We start from the raw sequence: 21,243 nt of genomic DNA, 5'->3' as shown, positions 1-21,243 counted from the left end.
AAACGAACACTCTGTACCACCAATCACATTCTGGCTAATGCAGTTCTTCAGAAAACTGTCACAGTACACAAAACTAAGAGTACATCAAGTTGAAACAGATTACAGCTGGGCACTAATGCAAAGTGTTCTTCTGTCATTCAACGGGGAGAGCATTGTTAGCTACCTAGACAGGGCTTTTTCTATTTGTTCAAAACTGAAGACATGGAAGGACATCAGAATGTTTACAGTGCTACACATATGCTCTGCACACGTGCTCAAGGCTGTCACTCAGTCAATTTCAAGAAAAACAGCAGACAAAGGATTGAAGGATTTTGCAACATTTGGTTTTGCCAGGTTACAAAACACTACCTCAGTGACGGCAGCACTCAAAATCTTCCGCTCACTGTGCGCTGTACTAATTGGCAAATACAACAACGACACTGTCCTGTGTAATCTGAAGGTCATGCAGGACTTAATAAAGAAATGCAACATTCCTGACATGGAAGAAACTGAAAAATTAGATGGCAGCCCCTTAGCTCAGGAGGAAGATGATGAAGAAAGAAGAAATGCCCACACAATTGTTGGCAGATCTCCCTTCACATATGAGTTCAAGAGGGTCCTGGAGGAGGTACAGAGAAAACTCGAAAAAACAGATGCCGAGAGCCCACATGATGAGAAAAATCCATACTTCTGCCCAGGCATTGTTGATGTACTTCTTGAGAACTACCTCGGCATTTTTCCCCTGTGGAGTGGTCTGCTTTTGGGGAATTTGAAAAGGTATGCATCTGACAAAGAAGGTGACACATTTGGCCAGGGGCGCTGCCAGAAATTTTGGGCCCCATGAAAGATTAGAATTTTGGGCCCCCCAACTTTGCCCACCCTCGTCACAATTGCACTATTGTCATTATTTGACTTTTGATAGCCCATGGACCTTGAGTTTGTGACTTTATTACATTTTATGTATTAACCTACCAGGGACTAGATGAAAACTGGTCAGTTTTCTGTGCATTTACAATCACAAATGAAAATTCAAGATTTTGCCACATGCCTTCTTGTGCTAGGACAATTGGTAGTGAGGGTTGTTGTGGCAGCGGGGGCGTGGTCAAGCACCGGTCTGTGACAGGAGGGCGGAGTCAGGGAAGGTGAGTGGCAGATTCACTACACCTGAGAGCAATTAACCTGTGTTTGTGTCTTCCCAGTGACCGCGCCCTACTTAAGGAGGGAGAGCGAGAGCAGAGGGGATCTTGCTGAACCTGACGCTGAATGTGTGTGTGGCGGAAAAGTGCACATAATTATTAGACTGAAAAGTGTGATAATAAAACTAGCTGTCAAACCTGATCTCTGTCCTGCCGTCCTCTGTGCTCCACCCACGAACACTGAACCGCTACAGTGGTGCCGAAACCCGGGACCTGGAGCACAGCAGCCTCCCAGCCCCATGGAGTCCTCCCCGTTCGCGGAACTGATCCACGCCCTCGCCACGGCCCAGCAAAGCCAGCACCAGGCGCTACTCACCCTCCGAAAGTAGCAAGAAGAGCGGTTCGAGGCCCTGGTGTTGGCCCAACAAGAAGATCGCCAGGCGTTCCGGCACCTCCTCGCGTCGGCGGGGCCCACCAGCGCTCCTACCGTGGGCCCGTCTCCCCTCACTGTCACCAAGATGGGCCCGCAGGACGACCCCGAGGCGTTCATCACGCTCTTTGAGCAAATCGCCGAAGCCTCGGGGTGGCCGATGGAGCAGTGCGCGGTGCGCCTCCTCCCCCTGCTCATGGGAGAAGCACAGCTGGCCGCGCTACAGCTCCCCACCGACCGCCGGCTGGCCTACGCGGACCTCCGCCGGGCCGTCCTCCAGCGCGTGGGGTGCACTCCAGACCAGCAGCGCCAGCGCTTCCGCGCGCTGCACTTGGAGGAAGTCGGCCGGCCGTTCGCGTTTGGCCAGCAGCTCCGGGACGCCTGCTGGCGGTGGCTGAGGGCCAACAACCGCGACGCCGAAGGAATCCTCGACCAGGTGGCGCTGGAACAGTTCGTCGCGCACTTGCCAGCAGGAACCGCGGAGTGGGTCCGGTGCCACCACCCGGCGTCGCTGGATCAAGCAGTCGAGCTGGCGGAGGACCATTTGGCGGCTGTACCGGCGGCAGGACAGCAGATGGCGGCATCTCTTCTCTCCTCTTCTCTCTCTCTTCCCCTCCTCCTGTGTCCCGTCCTCTCCCCATTCCCCTTCCGCGGAGGCGGGGGCCGGCACCCCCCCAGCCGGCCCGCCGCACCCGCGGTGCCCTCCCGTTTCTCCCTTCTGTGTCTGTCTCTCCCCCACCTCAGGTGAGTGAGCCCCAGATCACCGGTGCAGAAGGAAAGCCCAGGCCGGTTTGCTGGCGCTGCGGGGAGCCGGGCCACCTTCAACAGCAGTGCATGGCAATGGCAGTGGGCGCGGTGGTTCGGATCCCCGACGTGCCAGAGGCCGCCCTCGATCGGGCCGGAGCGTATCACATACCGGTGAGTATCCAAGGGGCTACATATCAGGCGTTGGTGGATTCGGGTTGTAATCAGACCTCAATTCGCCAAAGCCTGGTTCAAAACGAGGCATTGGGGGGAGCACAAGGGGTGAAGGTGTTGTGTGTGCACGGGGATGTTCACAGCTACCCTTTGGTGTCGGTCCACATTATTTTCAGAGGGGAAAAATTTATAGTGAAGGCGGCGGTTAATCCCCGCCTTACCCATTCTCTAATTTTGGGGACTGATTGGCCGGGATTTCGGGGTTTAATGACATGCCTAATAAAGAGTGGGTCCTGCCATTTAACAGGGGGAGGTCCCGGTGCCGCTTTGGCGGGAGCAGCTGTCGCAGAGCCGTCTACGTCATCTCCGCGTCAGAGTGAGGAGCCGCCGGTTCCTCCTCTCTCTATTGGGGAATCCCTCGCGGATTTCCCATTAGAACAATCGCGAGACGAGACTCTAGGTCCAGTCTCTTTTCAATGTAAACAATCCTCACTTGGTGATTTTATGTCCTTTGAACACTTATGTGCACTTGTTACATGCTCTCCTAACATATTATTATTAACTATTTATAGGCCTCCGAGACATTCAGCCAAAGTCTTTCTTGAAGAGTTTGGTGAACTGTTATCAGTCATTTGCTTAGAGTTTGATTGTCTTATTATATCTGGGGATTTTAACTTGCATGTAGATAATACTGATAACATTTATGCCAAAGAACTACTTGCAATTATTGACAACTTCAACCTAGTACAACATGTACAGGGGCCGACCCACTCTCGTGGTCATACTCTTGACCTCGTCATCACAAAGGGTCTTACTGTTTCTAATACTGTTGTTGACCTGGCCTTATCCGAACATTTCTGTGTTTTCTTTGATGTTTCTATGTCTCCTCACATTCAGAATAGCTCAACGACTATAGGTAGGAGAGTCATAAAAGACAACACATGTGCTCTCTTTGAGCAAGCTCTCTCGCAGAAATCAACCAAAATGTCAGACTCTGTAGATGATTTACTGGAATTTTTTAATTTAAATATGACCCAAATTATGGATGATATTGCTCCATTCAAAATCAAAAGAGTCAATGATAAGCAGAAAGCACCATGGAAGCAGTACCCGGCTGTTAAACTGCTAAAGAGAGAATGTAGAAAGACTGAAAGAAAATGGCACAAATCTAAACTTCACATTCATTATCAAATCCATAAGGAGATGCTTTGTAATTATAATTATGAAATTCGTAAAGAAAGACAGTCTTTCTTCTCCAACATCATCAGCAGGAATATGAACAATGCCCGTGTGCTATTTTCAACAGTAGAGAAGCTAACTAATCCCCCACCACAATTAGCACCTGAACTTCTCTCAGTTAATAAATGCAATGAGTTTGCATCCTTTTTCAAGGGTAAAATTGATAAAATACGGCAGAATATTCCTCATAATATATCTCAGTTGCAAAAAATTGAAAAACTGCAATCACCAATGACACAGATAGATACCTTCAACACAATGTCAGAATTTTGTTTAATTGATTATGAGACTCTTGAAAAAACTGTACAAAATCTCAGTTCCTCAACATCTGAATTGGACATTCTGCCCACCAACTTTTTTAAGTCTGTTCTTCATCTTATAATTACAGATGTGCTTCAAATTATAAATACATCCCTGGAGACTGGCGTTGTTCCTGTGTCCCTAAAAAAAGCCGTTGTAAAGCCCCTTCTTAAAAAAAATAATCTGGATCCTTCAGTATTAAATAACTACAGGCCAATATCAAATTTACCATTCATTGGGAAAATCCTTGAAAAAATTGTCTTCAATCAATTAACTGCCTTCTTGATAGCAAACAGCCGTTTTGATAATTTTCAGTCAGGATTTCGTGCCAATCATAGCACTGAAACAGCGCTGATTAAAGTTATAAATGACATACGTCTTAATACTGATGCAGGCAAAACATCGGTCCTGGTATTACTGGACCTCAGTGCAGCTTTTGATACTATTGATCACAACATACTGCTATATCGACTTGAACACTGGGTTGGATTGACTGGTAAAGTTATCAACTGGTTAAATTCATACTTAAAAGATAGAAGCTTCTCTGTTACCCTGGGAAATTGTTCCTCAACATCAATGTCCTTGACCTGTGGTGTCCCCCAGGGGTCGATTCTTGGACCATTACTTTTCAACCTTTATATGCTCCCACTTGGGCAAATTATCAATAAAAATTCAATTTTGTATCACTGCTATGCAGATGACACCCAAATTTATTTCGCTCTATCACCTAATGATTATGCCCCCCTTGAATGTCTCTACCAGTGTATTGATCAAATCAATAGCTGGATGTCACAAAATTTTCTTCAGCTGAACAAAGATAAAACAGAAGTAATTCTATTTGGAAAAAAAAAGACTCAAGATTACCACTATTCTTGACACAAAAGGAATGAAAACTAAAGAAATGGTTAAAAATCTTGGTGTTTTCATTGACAGCGAGCTAAACTTTGACAGGTCACATGAAAGCAATCAGAGCAATTCCAGCGTTATGGACGTGACACTTGAACTCAAAATGGCAACAAATGACCCAGTGCATGTTTTATTGTCTCCCAGTATTTAAACAGGTGTTGCATATTTTAAGGCTGTACCATACTGGAGAAGTGATAGAACAAGAACAATTCCCATAGTACATCTAGGGCATGCCAGAAAACGCCAATAAAAGATGCGTTATGGATGTGACAGAAAAAGTATCACTTTTCTTGGGTGACTGTACATTTTTATCAAACTCTGTGAAATTGTAAACCTAATGTCGAAATGGAGATATCCATTTGATAGAGGGGTCCAAGGTGAATATTAAAAAATCTTTGTTTAAAATATTTTGTATTTCATGCAGAGTTTCGGAAGGAAAAGTCAGCGTTATGGATGTGACGAAATTCCGTTATGGATGTGACGCGTCTGAAATAGACATGGCATATGTTTAGAAAATCAGCAATTTAACCACCATAACCCTTTGAAAAACTCTCTAAATATCAGCTAAAACTATCAAAGTTCTTAAATAATATTTAGGATGGCTATTGTTTTGCTGTTTTGTGGATTTTAGCATACATTTCTGTGGCTTGTGGCAATAATATAGAATTGTACATGATCAAAGTTGATTTTAGCTTGGGGTTTACATTATAAGAAAGAAAGACTGACAGTGACATATTAGGTTGGTTACAAATTGGTTCAACTTATTCACATCTGTAAAATACAGGCCTAGGTGATATCTCTGGGAGTGGTTTTGATGTATTACATGCTGCTTTATTTTTGCATGGTGAGGTTGACATTTACATGGAATTGCCCATCACTAAAACGGCATTTTATCACCTAAAAACATTTCCAAACTAAGAGGACTTATGTCAAAAAATGATCTGGAAAAACTAATACATGCCTTCATCTCTAGTAGGGTTGATTACTGCAATGGCCTTTTCACAGGCCTGCCAAAAAAGACCATCAAACGACTTCAGCTGGTTCAAAATGCAGCGGCTAGGGTTCTCACACGAACAAAAAGAACAGAGCACATTACTCCAATTCTAAGGTCCCTTCACTGGCTTCCAGTAAGCTACAGAATTGACTTTAAAGTATTGCTGCTGGTGTACAAATCTCTAAATGGTACAGGGCCCAATTACCTCTCTGATATGTTGCAGCGGCCTAACCCAATCAGATCTACCAGATCAAAACAGAAAAATTTACTATTAAAACCAGTTGTTAAAACAAAGTGTGGTGAAGCAGCTTTTAGCTACTATGCAGTACAGCTATGGGACCAACTGCCAGAGGACATTAAAAATGCTCCTGCTGTTGGCAGTTTTAAATCTAGGTTAAAGACCAAGCTGTTTTCAGATGCTTTCTGTTAAATAATTAATATTGTCTTCTTTTTTTTAATATAATTTTTACTTTCTCTGCATGTTTTAAATTTACTTTAATTTTAAACTTTATTCTATTTTATTCTTTATTCTATTCTGCTGGTTTCTTTTTTTCTCCTCCTATTTCTACTTTATTTTATTATTTTATTTCTACTATTGTTTAATTCTTATTTTCTTTCAATTCTTTTAATTAATTGTTTTAGAATAAAAATAAAATTATTTTATGTAATTTTATTTCTCTATTTTTTACTGTTTGTTTTTACTTCTGTAAAGCACATTGAACTGCCATTGTGTATGAAATGTGCTATATAAATAAACTTGCCTTGCGCTTTTTTTTTATCATCGTGGGAATTGATTATAGCTCTAAATAAATATTGAAGTTTTTTTTAAGAATCCGTATAACTTTATTTGTACGCCCGTATACTACGTTTATTGAATCACGGAATCGATTCTTTAGAACAAACTCGTATGCGTCTGTATCGATTCGCTCGATCGAGTCATTTTTATGTTTCGTCTCGAAAAAGATCCGAATCGTTTGTGAATCTCATCACTGTTACGGAAGGAGAGAAGAGATCCTCTTCCCTCAACACAGAATGGCTGCTTCTTAATCAATTAGTTTCAGCGTTTGGTGAGTAGATCATCTGTATTTTATTTTATATTCACTGTGTGTCGATAGTCCGAAACTCGTAACTGGAAAGATACCAGTAAAGTCACGAGTGGTCCGCAAGGTGATCTACAAATGTAGTCAGCATTTTCAAGATAAGCTAGCGTATGTTTTATAACATTATTAGAAAGTTAAATTTATCCAATCTTGTTTTTAACGGCAAACAAATTGGCCTGTAATTTCATCATTATTATTACCGTATTTTTGGGACTATAAGCCGCACTTAAAATCCTTAAAAAAAATTGGCAGTACGCCATATAATCCGCCTTCTGCATCAGACCTAAAAGATATTATTAGTGTTGCCTTCGTTAGACAAACCACTTAAATTCGTAGACATGCTCGTAAAAATGTCTCGACACTGCCAGCTGGTAGGAGCAGATTATCGCTTTATTCTTCATGGTGCATGTCTAGATCCTATAAATGACGAATCAAAATTGTGATGTTACGTGTTAATAACATTAGAACTCCAGTTCCCATAATGCCTTGTGAGCTAGGCATGCGCACTAGATAAGAGAAGCAGGAAATGTTTTGTTTTGGATGCCGCTGCAGTAACGTGTAATAAAACACAAGTTTATTCAACGCACCTCATCTGTTCATCACCTAGAATAGAACAGGTATGACAAAAAACCACCACATAAAACTTGTGCTCTTATTCCGCCTCTCGTATCTAGGCAATAGTCATAAATCTCTGCCTAACAGGCAGACCTGAAAACAAGCAAACGAAAATTCTGAACATATAATAGGGTAATCCGGCTAATCCTAACTAGCTCGTGTTCGTGGCGAATTTTTAAGTCAGTTTTGAGCAGAAGACAAGTAAGTGTAATCTGTTAAATCTAAATTTTTTGTTCATTTCAGTTCATTCATGTTCCTCCTAATTTTGAACAATTTTGAACTATTGATATGAAATGTTCTGATTAACTGTTTGCTGAATTTTAAACCTCCATACTTTTGCCTTTAAAAAAAAAAAACCACGGAAAGATATGGAATGGATAGGCCTTTAATGTATTTAGTTAACCATAATTTTTTCAGCAAGAAACAGAGTTAACAAAAGTTTATTTGAAGAATGTTGAAAAAAATAATTGTCTTTCCAGTGGTGTTTATAAATCGGAGACTTGGGTTTATCTTTATTTAACCATTAAATTAAACAGACATGGTAAAAACAGAAGAAATATATTTAAGTCTTAGAGTTTGATTAATTCAGCCAAATCAAATATCACTTTCAGATTTGAAGATATTTATCAGGAATCATTTTTAAAATAGAGTAATACACCACTTCCTGTTCAAAGGTATAATAAAAGGCATCAAATATATTTACCCTACTTGTGAATGGAAATGCCGAAAAGTTTAACAACGACCTAATGTTGATCTAAAACATTTTAAAACTGATCGTGTAGTGGTATTTTTTTATTAATCATATGTAACGGTCATGCTAAATTCTAACCTTTAAATATCCTACCGTATATACTCCTGTTTCTGACGCGTTTTAGCGAGACGTGGACTTGTCTGGGAAACATGCAATTAGATCAACAGCGAGCTAACCCGCTCTTTACTTCATTTTTGACATTTTTTGAATAATTGTCGTCCTATTATAAATATATTTTGAATAATTGTTCCGTAGCAATATGATAACTACAGTCTCTGTCTCTTTTCTCAGTCAACATTGAGATAAGGGCTCCCAGACTGTTACAGATAGCAATAATATAAACAAACAACCATCCATGCCAGGACAAGGACACACAGATATCTGAAGTGTCGAAAGATTTGGGCTAAAACTACAGTCAAGTATTACTTTGATGAGAAAATCATTATTTTTGGCACTTTCTCACACAGTAATAAATTTAATATAAGTAATCTCTTTATATTACTAGGTAAATTCCATATACATAAAGTCAAAATGTCCAAGACAACCCATTCTCATTCCCATTATTTTTAATTGAATTAAAAATATATTTTGAGTCTGTCATATATTGAATCCAACAAGAAGTGCTTATCAGCTATTCAATTTTATTCAAATTACATTCAGTGAAATTGTTTGTCATTTCAACTTGCCCTGTTTTATATCTCCTTTTCTTTCTTTAAACTTATTTATCCTGTTTATGTTAAGCAGTACTCTCTCTCTGGATTGATGTCATCCTACAGTCTCTCCTCGAGCAAGGCATGGTGAGACCGTGTACCAGCTCATACAAATACACCTGTCAATCCAGTACCTAAACCTGATGGTACCTGGCGTTTTACGCAGGATTTATGTAAGATTAATGAATTGATCGTCCCTGTTGCACCCATTGTACCTGATGTTTCTCATCATTGCTGTTTTTCCGTTATTGATCTCTGTTCTGCCTTTTTTACACACGGGGAAACAGTATACTTGGACACGTTTTGCCTTAAGGTTTCATTAACTCTCCTGCTGTTTTTTTCAGCCGTAATTCAAATTCATAACGCACTCTCTGACCTCTCCCTCCCTCAGGACTCTGTGGTCTGTGTGTTCTGGTATCTGCTGAGTCACCAGAAATCTGCCAAGATGCTTCCTTACGCCTGTTCCAACATCTGGCACACAAGGGCTTTAAGGTTTCCAGGACCAAGCTGCAATATTGCATGGACACTTAAGTATTTGAACTTTTGAAGTCTTGAATTTTCTCAAGGCTGTCATCTGATCGGGTGCAGGTGCTTCTAGACACAAAACGCCCTGCAACTAAACATGCACTGATGTCTTTTCTGGATCTTATCAATTACTGCAGATAATGGATCTCTGACTGCTCTTTATATGACAAGATTCTCCGTTCTGCAATCTCTCGTCACAATCCACTGCAACATCCTTTGACCTGGACTGATGCTATGATGGACGCTTACCACTCCCTCAAAAGCGCCCTTTGTTCTGCCCCTGGGGTTACCTGATTGAAGCCAAGCCCTTCCACCTCTATGCCTATGAACACCGAGGCACAGCCTCTGCGGACCGGGAGCATGTGTCCTTGTGCGGGTTTTTATCTAAAACATTAGACAATGTTGCTCAGGGCTTACTTGCGTGTCTAAGGGCTGTCTCCACATGTGCTTTGATGGTTTTAGATGCGAAAAGAAATTGATTTTGTCTCACCCACTGATCTTTCACTCGTCACATCAAGTTAAACAGGTGTTGCAAAATTTACAGACCCAACATATGACTGTTCATTCTCTGTTCTACTAACAATTTCGAAATTCGTGCCACATCCTCTTTTGATACTGTAGGTCACGCTCTCGCACGCCTCCTTAATTCTCGGGATGACACTGATTATCTGTCTGAAATTGTACATACTACCAGTATCAGGTCTGATCTCTCCTCCAGCCCTCTAGGGATGGGGGGGGGGGGGGGGGGAGTACTCTTTGTTGATGGTTTTTGTTCTAAACCCTCAGACAGTGTATAATATTTATAATTTATCATATTTATAATACCTCTGTGGTTACTCTGTGTGTTCACTGCCTGATATTGTGCATGAGCCATACGCTCTTCCTTTCTCATTTGATTTTTGTCATCTTGATTGTGGACAAATTCTCTAAATGGGTAGAAGTTTTTTCCTGTTCTCGAGAGAACATGAAGGTAGTTACTCGTATTCTGGCAAAAGAAATAATACCAAGTTATAATAATACAACCCCGATTCCAAAAAAGTTGGGACAAAGTACAAATTGTAAATAAAAACGGAATGCAATAATTTACAAATCTCAAAAACTGATATTGTATTCACAATAGAACATAGACAACATATCAAATGTCGAAAGTGAGACATTTTGAAATTTCATGCCAAATATTGGCTCATTTGAAATTTCATGACAGCAACACATCTCAAAAAAGTTGGGACAGGGGCAATAAGAGGCTGGAAAAGTTAAAGGTACAAAAAAGGAACAGCTGGAGGACCAAATTGCAACTCAGGTCAATTGGCAATAGGTCATTAACATGACTGGGTATAAAAAGAGCATCTTGGAGTGGCAGCGGCTCTCAGAAGTAAAGATGGGAAGAGGATCACCAATCCCCCTAATTCTGCGCCGACAAATAGTGGAGCAATATCAGAAAGGAGTTCGACAGTGTAAAATTGCAAAGAGTTTGAACATATCATCATCTACAGTGCATATCATCATCAAAAGATTCAGAGAATCTGGAAGAATCTCTGTGCGTAAGGGTCAAGGCCGGAAAACCATACTGGGTGCCCGTGATCTTCGGGCCCTTAGACGGCACTGTATCACATACAGGCATGCTTCTGTATTGGAAATCACAAAATGGCCTCAGGAATATTTCCAGAGAACATTATCTGTGAACACAATTCACCGTGCCATCCGCCGTTGCCAGCTAAAACTCTCTATAGTTCAAAGAAGAAGCCGTATCTTAAACATGATCCAGAAGCGCAGACGTCTTCTCTGGGCCAAGGCTCATTTAAAATGGACTGTGGTCAGACGAATCAAAATTTGAAGTTCTTTATGGAAATCAGGGACGCCGTGTCATTCGGACTAAAGAGGAGAAGGACGACCCAAGTTGTCATCAGCGCTCAGTTCAGAAGCCTGCATCTCTGATGGTATGGGGTTGCATTAGTGCGTGTGGCATGGGCAGCTTACACATCTGGAACGACACCATCAATGCTGAAAGGCATATCCAGGTTCTAGAGCAACATATGCTCCCATCCAGACAACGTCTCTTTCAGGGAAGACCTTGCATTTTCCAACATGACAATGCCAAACCACATACTGCATCAATTACAGCATCATGGCTGCGTAGAAGAAGGGTTCGGGTACTGAACTGGCCAGCCTGCAGTCCAGATCTTTCACCCATAGAAAACATCTGGCGCGTCATAAAATGGAAGATATGACAAAAAAGACCTAAGACAGTCGAGCAACTAGAATCCTACATTAGACAAGAATGGGTTAACATTCCTATCCCTAAACTTGAGCAACTTGTCTCCTCAGTCCCCAGACGTTTACAGACTGTTGTAAAGAGAAAAGGGGATGTCTCACAGTGGTAAACATGGCCTTGTCCCAACTTTTTTGAGATGTGGTGTCATGAAATTTAAAATCACCTAATTTTTCTCTTTAAATGATACATTTTCTCAGTTTAAACATTTGATATGTCATCTATGTTCTATTCTGAATAAAATATTGAATTTTATAACTTCCACATCATTGCATTCCGTTTTTATTTACAATTTGTACTTTGTCCCAACTTTTTTGGAATCGGGGTTGTAATAATAATAATAATACATTTTATTTATAAGCGTCTTTCAAGGTACCCAAGGACACTGAACAGTAAAAAAAAAACACAAACAATAAAAGCAGAACAATAAAATAATAAGAAATCAATAATTGTTATAGTTATGGGGTTCTAGATGCCATTGACTCAAAGGTACCCCTTTTACCTCGAAAGTCACACAAAACCTTTGTAAGTATCTCTCACTAAACTGGTGTTTTCACATTCCGTACCACCCTCAATCCTCTGGTATCGTAGAACGTACTAATCGAACATTGAAAGACAAATTAATTAAGGCCATGTAGGCCACAGGTTCGAAAAAAATTGGCTCTGTAATCCGTAATTCACTCTGGCTGAAATTTGTATGAAAAGCCTAGCCTAGGGGATACTCCCCCTATGAAATTATTTTTGGAAGACCTTTCCCTCTCCCCTGGAAGAAGGGAACTCCGTCTCTGGGTACCTCTGATTTGAAAACACATATGGATGAATATTCTGCAGCCCTTATAGATAAGTTGCATAAAATTTGTACCAAGGTCAATAGTACAATATCGTCTCCACCAGCAGCACCCACACACCCCTTTCACGTGGGAGACAAGGTGCTGGTGTGACTCTTTAAACGATTTGGACAATTGGGAGAACCTATATATAGTGGGCCTGCAGACATAGTCACCATTACTTTTACTGCTGTTTTAACTGATCTTTTTCCACAGTGGATCCATGCCACACGATTGAAGAAGGCTCCATAACAAAGTTGTGTTACAATGACAAGTTTGCTACTAACGTTTTCTCTGTGTCCCTATCCAGTCTCTGTTCTGTCTCTCTATCTCTGAGCTCTACACAGATTCAACGTGACCTGTGTGCAGCCCTGGCTGACTGAGAATCCTCAGATTACCTGCAAGACGTTGTGAACAAAGAGGGGATCTCGCGCCCTGTCTGGGACCAATCACCCTCACTACAACCATGGGAGTCCTCATCACGAGCTTCGTGACCACTCTACTGCTGCTCGGAGCAGGGTTACCCGCTTGAGCTGGACCTCGAGACAACATCTTTTGGCAATTCGCTAACTGGACTGCACGAACGCACATGAATGAAAGTTATGTCTGTCATCTGATGCCGTTTTCTACTATTATTACACGTCTCTATGCTCTGAAGCTTTGTATTCTTACAGGACACTGTTCTCACTATAGGTCAATATGCTATAATTTCATTTTCCCTCACTGTTTTAGAATAAATTACTCTGAAGGAAGTAGCATGTATTTGGGACAAATTAAGAGGTTTCGAGTTTCTCTAAGCTCCGGTGAGGTGGGATGAGGGCTGATTAGGGCATGCCCGCCCTCTGAGCACCAATACATATCAAGAAGAGCAAGGATTAACTCAAGCATACATCTAATCCTAATTCTCGATGTAATCACACATAATGATCAGAATACTGGGGTGTGATACTATTATCAAAGAGGGGATTGTTAGGATTTATTCCTTTGTAAGGATAAATAATTGTAAGGATTTATTCTTATTATTGTTAAGTATTTATTCATAATACTCTATCCTATTTTACTATTTCAGCTAGAAGGCATTGAATTCTTCTGTGACCTTCTGTCTAGAACATCTTGCTTGAGACATAATATTGATATCTTTTTGAATGTTCTGCCCTTTGCTATCTCTGACCTAAGGTTGTGCGTAAGAAATGGCCTTTGATATCTGTATCATATCATAAGAACATCTTATTATTGTATACCATCGTCAAGGTTTCACTACAGTCTCTGAACCATGTCACATGTCACTCTGAAGCAATGATGTCATATATACACACACACACAGCACCAAGGTCTTCAGTGATGTCACTTCATCCACACAGATAACACCCACATATAAAATCCCCTGAATTCTCCTGTCTCATGGGGGACTTGTGAATAAACATTGCGAACTACTTTGTGGGGTTCCTGTCTTTCTTCCGCGACTCACCCCCAGACATCTGGGTGACATGGGGGGACTGATCTCGAGATGGGGTAATCGCTCTCTGGAGACTGAGGGCAAGAGGTGAAGAAACCTTTCAGTCGGCCTCGAAGAAATTCTGGCAAACCGTCCGGCGCCTCAGGAGGGGGAAGCAGTACTCTGCCAACACTGTTTACAGTGCGGGTGGGGAGCTGTTGACCTCGACTGGGGATATTGTCGGGTGGTGGAAGGAATACTTTGAGGATCTCCTCAATCCCACCATCACATCTTCCATTGAGGAAGTGGAGGCTGATGACTCAGAGGTGGACTCATCCATTACCCAAGCCGAAGTCACTGAGGTGGTTTGCAAGCTCCTCGGTGGCAAGGCACCGGGGGTGGATGAGATCCACCCTGAGCATCTCAAGTCTCTGGATGTTGTGGGGCTGTCTTGGCTGACACGCCTCTGCAACATTGCGTGGCGGTTGGGGACAGTGCCTCTGGAGTGGCAGACCGGGGTGGTGGTCCCTCTTTTTAAGAAAGGGGACCGGAGAGTGTGCTCCAATTATCGGGGAATCGCACTCTCAGCCTTCCCAGAAAGGTTTACTCCAGGGTACTGGAGAGGAGAATTCAGCTGATAGTCAAACCTCGGATCAAGGAGGAACAATGCGGTTTTCATCCTGGTCATGGAACACTGGACCAACTCTATACCCTTCATAGGGTGATCGAGGGTTCATGGGAGTTTGCCCAACCAGTCCACATGTGCTTTGTGGATCTGGAGAAGGCATTCGACCGTGTCCCTCATGGTATTCTGTGGGGGGTGCTTCGGGAATATGGAGTTCGGGGCTCTTTGTTAAGGGCTGTCCAGTCCCTGTACGAATGGAGCAGGAGTCTGGTTCGTATTGCCGGCAGTAAGTCAGACCTGTTCCCAGTGCATGTTGGACTCCGGCAGGGCTGCCCTTTGTCACCGGTTCTGTTCATAATTTTTATGGACAGAATTTCTAGGTGCAGCCAGGGGCCAGAGGGAGTCCTGTTTGGGAACCACAGGATTTCATCTCTGCTTTTTGCGGATGATGTTGTCCTGTTGGCTTCTTCAAACCAGGACCTTCAGCATGCACTGGGGCAGTTTGCAGTTGAGTGTGAAGCAGCTGGGATGAGAATCAGCACCTTCAAGTCTGAGGCCATGGTTCTCGACCGGAAAAAGGTGGCTTGCCCTCTCCAGGTTGGTGAAGTCCTGCCTCAAGTGGAGGAGTTTAAGTATCTCGGGATCTTGTTCACGAGTGAGGGAAGGATGAAGCGTGAGATCGACAGGCGGATCGGTGCAGCCTCCACAGTGATGTGGTCGCTTTACCGGTCTGTCATGGTGAAGAAAGAGCTGAGCCAAAAGGCAAAGCTCTTGATTTACCAGTCGATCTATGTTCCGACTCTCACCTATGGTCATGAGCTTTGGGTAATGACCGAAAAAACAAAATCGCGGATACAAGCGGCCGAAATGAGTTTCCTTCGCAGGGTGGCTGGGTGCTCCCTTAGATAGGGTGAGAAGCACAATCACTCGGGAGGAGCTCGGAGTAGAGCCACTGCTCCTCTACATCGAGAGGAATCAGGTGAGGTGGCTTGGGCATCTCTTTCGGATGCCTCCTGGACACCTCCCTGGGGAGGTGTTCCAGGCATGTCCCCCTGGGAGGAGGCCCCGGGGAAGACCCAGGACACGCTGGAGGGACTATGTCTCTCAGCTGGCCTGGGAATGCCTCGGTGTTCTTCCCGAGGAGCTGGCCGAGGTGTCTGGGGAGAGGGAAGTTTGGGCTTCCATGCTCAGACTGCTGCCTCCGCGACCCGGTCCCGGATAAGCGGATAAAGATGAGATGAGTCTAGTCTCAGTACCCCACAGCAACCTCATAAATTTGGCCGACCAAAGCAACATTGGATTGGGAGTGGAGCGCGCGAGCCAATGGAAAAGTCCAGGCTGCAGTTCTCACTATTTGCTAGCATTCCCTGCGCACAGACAGGTTAGTGGCATCCATTAAATTAGCAAACTCATTTTTCTGATATTTACCTAAAAGCTAAAAACACAGAAAACAGCTACAACTTCGTAAATGAAGATAAAATATAACAACTACAGACAAAAAGATCTGAACTTCAGTAAATGGAGGCGTGAATTTTTCGACAAGCATCCTGTCTGTCAGTGTTAGCTAACGGTACTTATGTCATCTGCTGCACTAAGGCATCGTGTTTAGCAGATAGTTACAACTTTGTACGACATAAATCTCATCTCATTATCTCTAGCCACTTTATCCTGTTCTACAGGGTCGCAGGCAAGCTGGAGCCTATCCCAGCTGACTACGGGCGAAAGGCGGGGTACACCCTGGATAAGTCGCCAGGTCATCACAGGGCTGACACATAGACAACCATTCACACTTACATTCACACCTACCGTCAATTTAGAGTCACCAGTTAACCTAACCTGCATGTCTTTGGACTGTGGGGGAAACTGGAGCACCCAGAGGAAACCCATAGGGAGAACATGCAAACTCCGCACAGAAAGGCCCTCGCCAGGCACGGGGCTCAAACCCGGACCTTCTTGCTGTGAGGCGACAGCGCTAACCACTACACCACCGTGCCGCCACGACATAAATCCTCATAAAATATAAAGTATGACGGACTGATAGAAAACAGTGGCGCCAATTTCTCGAGCTGAAGTCCATTAATGTTAACATTAAACGTATGATGATGCTGTGTGATGTCACACATTCTCGCAGCGCATGCGCATTCCATGATAATTCAAATGAATTTTTTTTAATTGATGGGTGTAATTCATTCATTCATTATCTCAAGCCGCTTTATCCTTCTACAGGGTCGCAGGCAAGCTGGAGCCTATCCCAGCTGACTACGGGCGAAAGGCGGGGTACACCCTGGACAAGTCGCCACGTCATCACAGGGCTGACACAGACAACCATTCACACTCACATTCACACCTACGGTCAATTTAGAGACACCAGTTAACCTAACCTGCATGTCTTTGGACTGTGGGGGAAACCAGAGCACCCGGAGGAAACCCACGCGGACACGGGGAGAACATGCAAACTCCACACAGAAAGGCCCTCGCCGGCCCCGGGGCTCGAACCCAGGACCTTCTTGCTGTGAGGCGACAGCACTAACCACTACACCACTGTGCCGCCCGGGTGTAATTCATTTTAGCTTATTTTTTTGTTGTCTAAATCATTATTGATGAACTCTCATATTGATGGTGTTTTTAGAATAGATGAAAATGAAAGATAGTATTATATTATTATAAACACTGAAGCAGAGGGAGCTCAGCTCCTGCTGGCCGTACTACCAAGGCAAGGAGGCGGAGCTGAGTTCTGGAGGGTTCCAGCCCAATTTAATCTCTAGATGTAGTAGTTTTTGTTGTGGGGTGTACTCGTTTTTGCACCATCCTTGTCATGCTCCGCCCCGGATATCCACTCCAGAGATTACGGATCTCTCACGCCAGCGCCGATCTGGAGCAGGAATTTCCTCTCACCCGTATTCACTTCCTGGTTTTCACTGCTGTGTATAAATAAGCCTTTTTCAGACTCAGGCTACGTTTACATTAGACCGTATCTGTCTCGTTTTCTTCGCAGATGCACTGTCCGTTTACATTAAACCGCCTGGAAACGCCGGGAAACGGGAATCCGCCAGCGTCCACGTATTCAATCCAGATCGTGTCAGCTCCGGTGCTGTGTAAACATTCAGAATACGCGGATACGCTGTGCTGAGCTCTAGCTGGCGTCTCATTGGACAACGTCACTGTGACATCCACCTTCCTGATTTGCTGGCGTTGGTCATGTGACGCGACTGGTGAAAAACGACGCGGACTTCCGCCTTGTATCACCTTTCATTAAAGAGTATAAAAGTATGAAAATACTGCAAATACTGATGCAAATACTGCCCATTGTGTAGTTATGATTGTCTTTAGGCTTGCCATCCTTCCACTTGCAAGTGGTAAGTGATGTGCGCTGGGATCACACACACAGCGGCTCAGTCCCGAATCACAGCTTGTTCACTTCACTCGCGTGCTCTGTGAGCTGCGCAGGGCCGGAGTGCGCACCCTCCAGAGGGCACTCGCTGTTCAGGGCGGAGTGATTTGGAGCGCAGGATGCCTGCGGAGCCGAGCGTATCCGTGTATTGGTATTGCTGTGTGCACGCAAATCATGTATTGGTGTTGCTGTGTGCACACTAATCGTTTTAGAAACGTTAATCTGATGATCCGCTGATACGGTCTAATGTAAACATGGGCTCAGACTTTGCCAGAACGTCTCGTTATGATGACACGACACAGATATATACAGATGCTTCTAAAGACGAAACTGGTAAGACAGGAGCAGCAGTATTCATCCCCAGCTACAATATAAGTATTGGGAAAAGGACGTCAGATCACTTGTCAATTTTTTCAGCAGAAATGATGGCTATTATACTGGCCCTGCAGTGGGTGGAGGAGGTGAAGCCTAGTAAAGCAGTTATTTGCTCAGATTCTATGTCTTCCTTAAATAGTATCCAGAGTGGAAAATCTACATTCCGACAAGATCTCTTAGATGAAATTAACCATCTCGTATTTAAGATAAATCAACATAAAACTTTTATTCGGTTCACATGGGTTCCAGCTCATAAGGGGGTTGAGGGTAATGAGAAAGTGGATAAAATGGCCAAAGAGGCCATCAAGGCAAATGAGGTTGAGTTAGAAGTCCCATTAAGCAAGGCAGAAATTAAAGTAATAATTAAAGACAACATCAACAAAATGTGGCAGGAGAGATGGAATACAGAGGAGAAAGGAAGGCATCTATATAATTTACAAAAGGAGGTGGTGTTTAGAAGAGGTGGTGAACTGAAACGACAGGAGGAGGTTTGGTTGACGAGGCTGAGGATAGGACACACAAGTCTAAATAGTGGGTTGTATACAATAGGGAAACATCATTCTGGGGCCTGTGCACACTGTGGAGAAGTAGAAAAGGTTGAGCATGTTCTTATACACTGTACACAGTATTCCAGTGAAAGAGAGAAGATGGGGAGAACATTAAGAAAATCTGTAACTATAGACAACTTATTAAGTCAGCCATTCACACAATCAGCAGTAATAGCTCTAACACAGTATTTAAAGGACACTCAAATAGCAAATAGAATTTAGGTTTTTTTTTAACCCTTAGATGGATAAGTGGGGTCCAAACGGACCCCAGTGGTAGTTTTGTTGCAAAATCTTTGTCATTTTACATTTATATTGTCTAACCTTCCATGTGTTCCTCAAATAGGGTGTTTTTGATATGGTCTCATTTGGATTTGTATGTATAGTTTTTTTTTCTTTTAAGTTATTTTATATTTTGTATCAATACCCAACTTTTCCATAAGTGGGGTCAAAACTGACCCCAAGCATTTTATATGGAGTTTCGGTTGATATCCCTAAGAACTTTTTATTTTTGTCACCTCTGGTTGTCAGGAATACATTTGTTGCCGATCAACACATCTACTGCTTACATTCTCACCACCCTGAAGAGCATTTTTACTCAGCAACACACATGTAAGTATTATCATCAGTTTTATTCGCCATACAATAGTCCTAAAATGTTAACTTATTTTCACCATCAATGAATCTTGTGTGATTGTGTTGTTACTGCATACTTATGTTGTTCTATACTTATTTTTATTACACTAGCTTACTGTGCTAACAGTAAAGTACGGCTTCCAAACTGCAACCTCAATGATGAGAAAACCTTGAAGAAAAAGGGAAGAGGGACATTTGATGTCAGAGTGGAGAAGAACCACAACATTTGTGCTGTGACATGGTACGACACCCATCAGGTGACACTTGTGTCATCCTTTACTGGCCCAGAACCAGTGGAAAAGGTTAAAAGTTGGGACAAAACTGCCAAAACATTTGTGGAAGTTCAGAGGCCTAACATCGTGGCGACCTACAACAAAAACATGGGGGGAGTGGATTTGCTGGACTCATTTGCAGCCAAGTACAAGTTTCCTCTCAAGTCCCATCGTTGGTACATCTACATCTTCTGGCACACAATTATTCTAGCTGTGATCAACGCTTGGCTCCTGTACAAACGGGACTGCAAGGCCTGGGCTATTCCAAAGAAAGAGATCCTGATCAGGAGACGGTTTCAGGCCCAGTTGGCATCCTCCCTTATCCTGACTGGCACATCTGTCCCAGTGCCAAAGCGAGGGCGGCCATCCTCAAGCCCTATGAGTTCTCCAGCTGCTAGGCCCTCTAAGAGGAGAAATGCACACCCACCAAGTGATGTCTGCAAAGACATGACTGGGCATTTCCCCATCAAAGCTGACAGGGGAAGGTGCAGACAGTGTGTTAAAGGCTACACTAACACTGTTTGTATGAAGTGTGATGTCCGCCTTTGTTTTTCAGAACAAAGAAACTGCTTTTTGGACTACCATAGGTAAAGAAGGGAGATGTAAAAATGCATCTTAAGTTTGTTTTCAGATTTGTACATACAGCATTCATCCAGTGTTTTTAAAGAGTGGAAATTACTTTTTTTGAATAAATTACTTGTCATAAAACAATATAACATGTCTGACTATTATTGTTGTTGTTTGTTGTGAAGATACAATCACTTCTGTGACCCTTTATCAGCAGGAAAATGAAGACAAACACACCCAGATCATTTACAGTGTGTGAATGATGCCAGTGAAATTCTGCTACCTACCCTTGAGAGCCAGCATTGTAATTTTACAACATTTCCCCAAAAAGTTGCTAAAATGTCAAAATTAAAAAAGAAACACAATTTTTGCATCAGAGCTTTCCTAGAACAACATATATTAGGTTGAAATTTTTTTTTTACACTTTTTTTCTATATTTGGGTGTTAAGGGGATAAGTAAGCATGTAAATAAAGTGCATGAGAACATCATACAACATCATACTGTTGTCATTGTGTCATTACTGTTTCTCTCATCATTCTCTCCACTGGAGAATATGTTATCCTCTGAGATACCGCTATACGGATGAGCACACACACACACAAAAATTCAACTGTACATGTACAGACATACAAAAATAAACAAACAACAAACAAATTCACACAAAACAAACAAACATACAAAGTGGTGAATGAACATG

General features: G+C 42.8%; 1 long non-coding RNA gene across 2 annotated transcripts; it reads left to right on the top strand.

Moving 5' to 3' along the window:
* Positions 1-7,515: 7,515 nt before the first annotated feature.
* Positions 7,516-20,694, top strand: LOC132866287 (uncharacterized). 2 transcript variants are annotated; one of them, XR_009650556.1, is made up of 4 exons: positions 7,516-7,619; positions 9,113-9,165; positions 9,470-19,682; positions 19,818-20,694. It is a non-coding gene; the product is annotated as an uncharacterized LOC132866287 (long non-coding RNA). The 2 variants fall into 2 exon arrangements; XR_009650557.1 differs by having other exon boundaries at positions 9,110-9,165.
* The last annotated feature ends 549 nt before the right edge of the window (positions 20,695-21,243 follow it).

The sequence above is a fragment of the Neoarius graeffei genome, chromosome 18 (genome assembly GCF_027579695.1).
Source record: "Neoarius graeffei isolate fNeoGra1 chromosome 18, fNeoGra1.pri, whole genome shotgun sequence".
NCBI lineage: Eukaryota > Metazoa > Chordata > Actinopteri > Siluriformes > Ariidae > Neoarius > Neoarius graeffei.
This window is presented reverse-complemented; position numbering and strand designations above follow the sequence as displayed.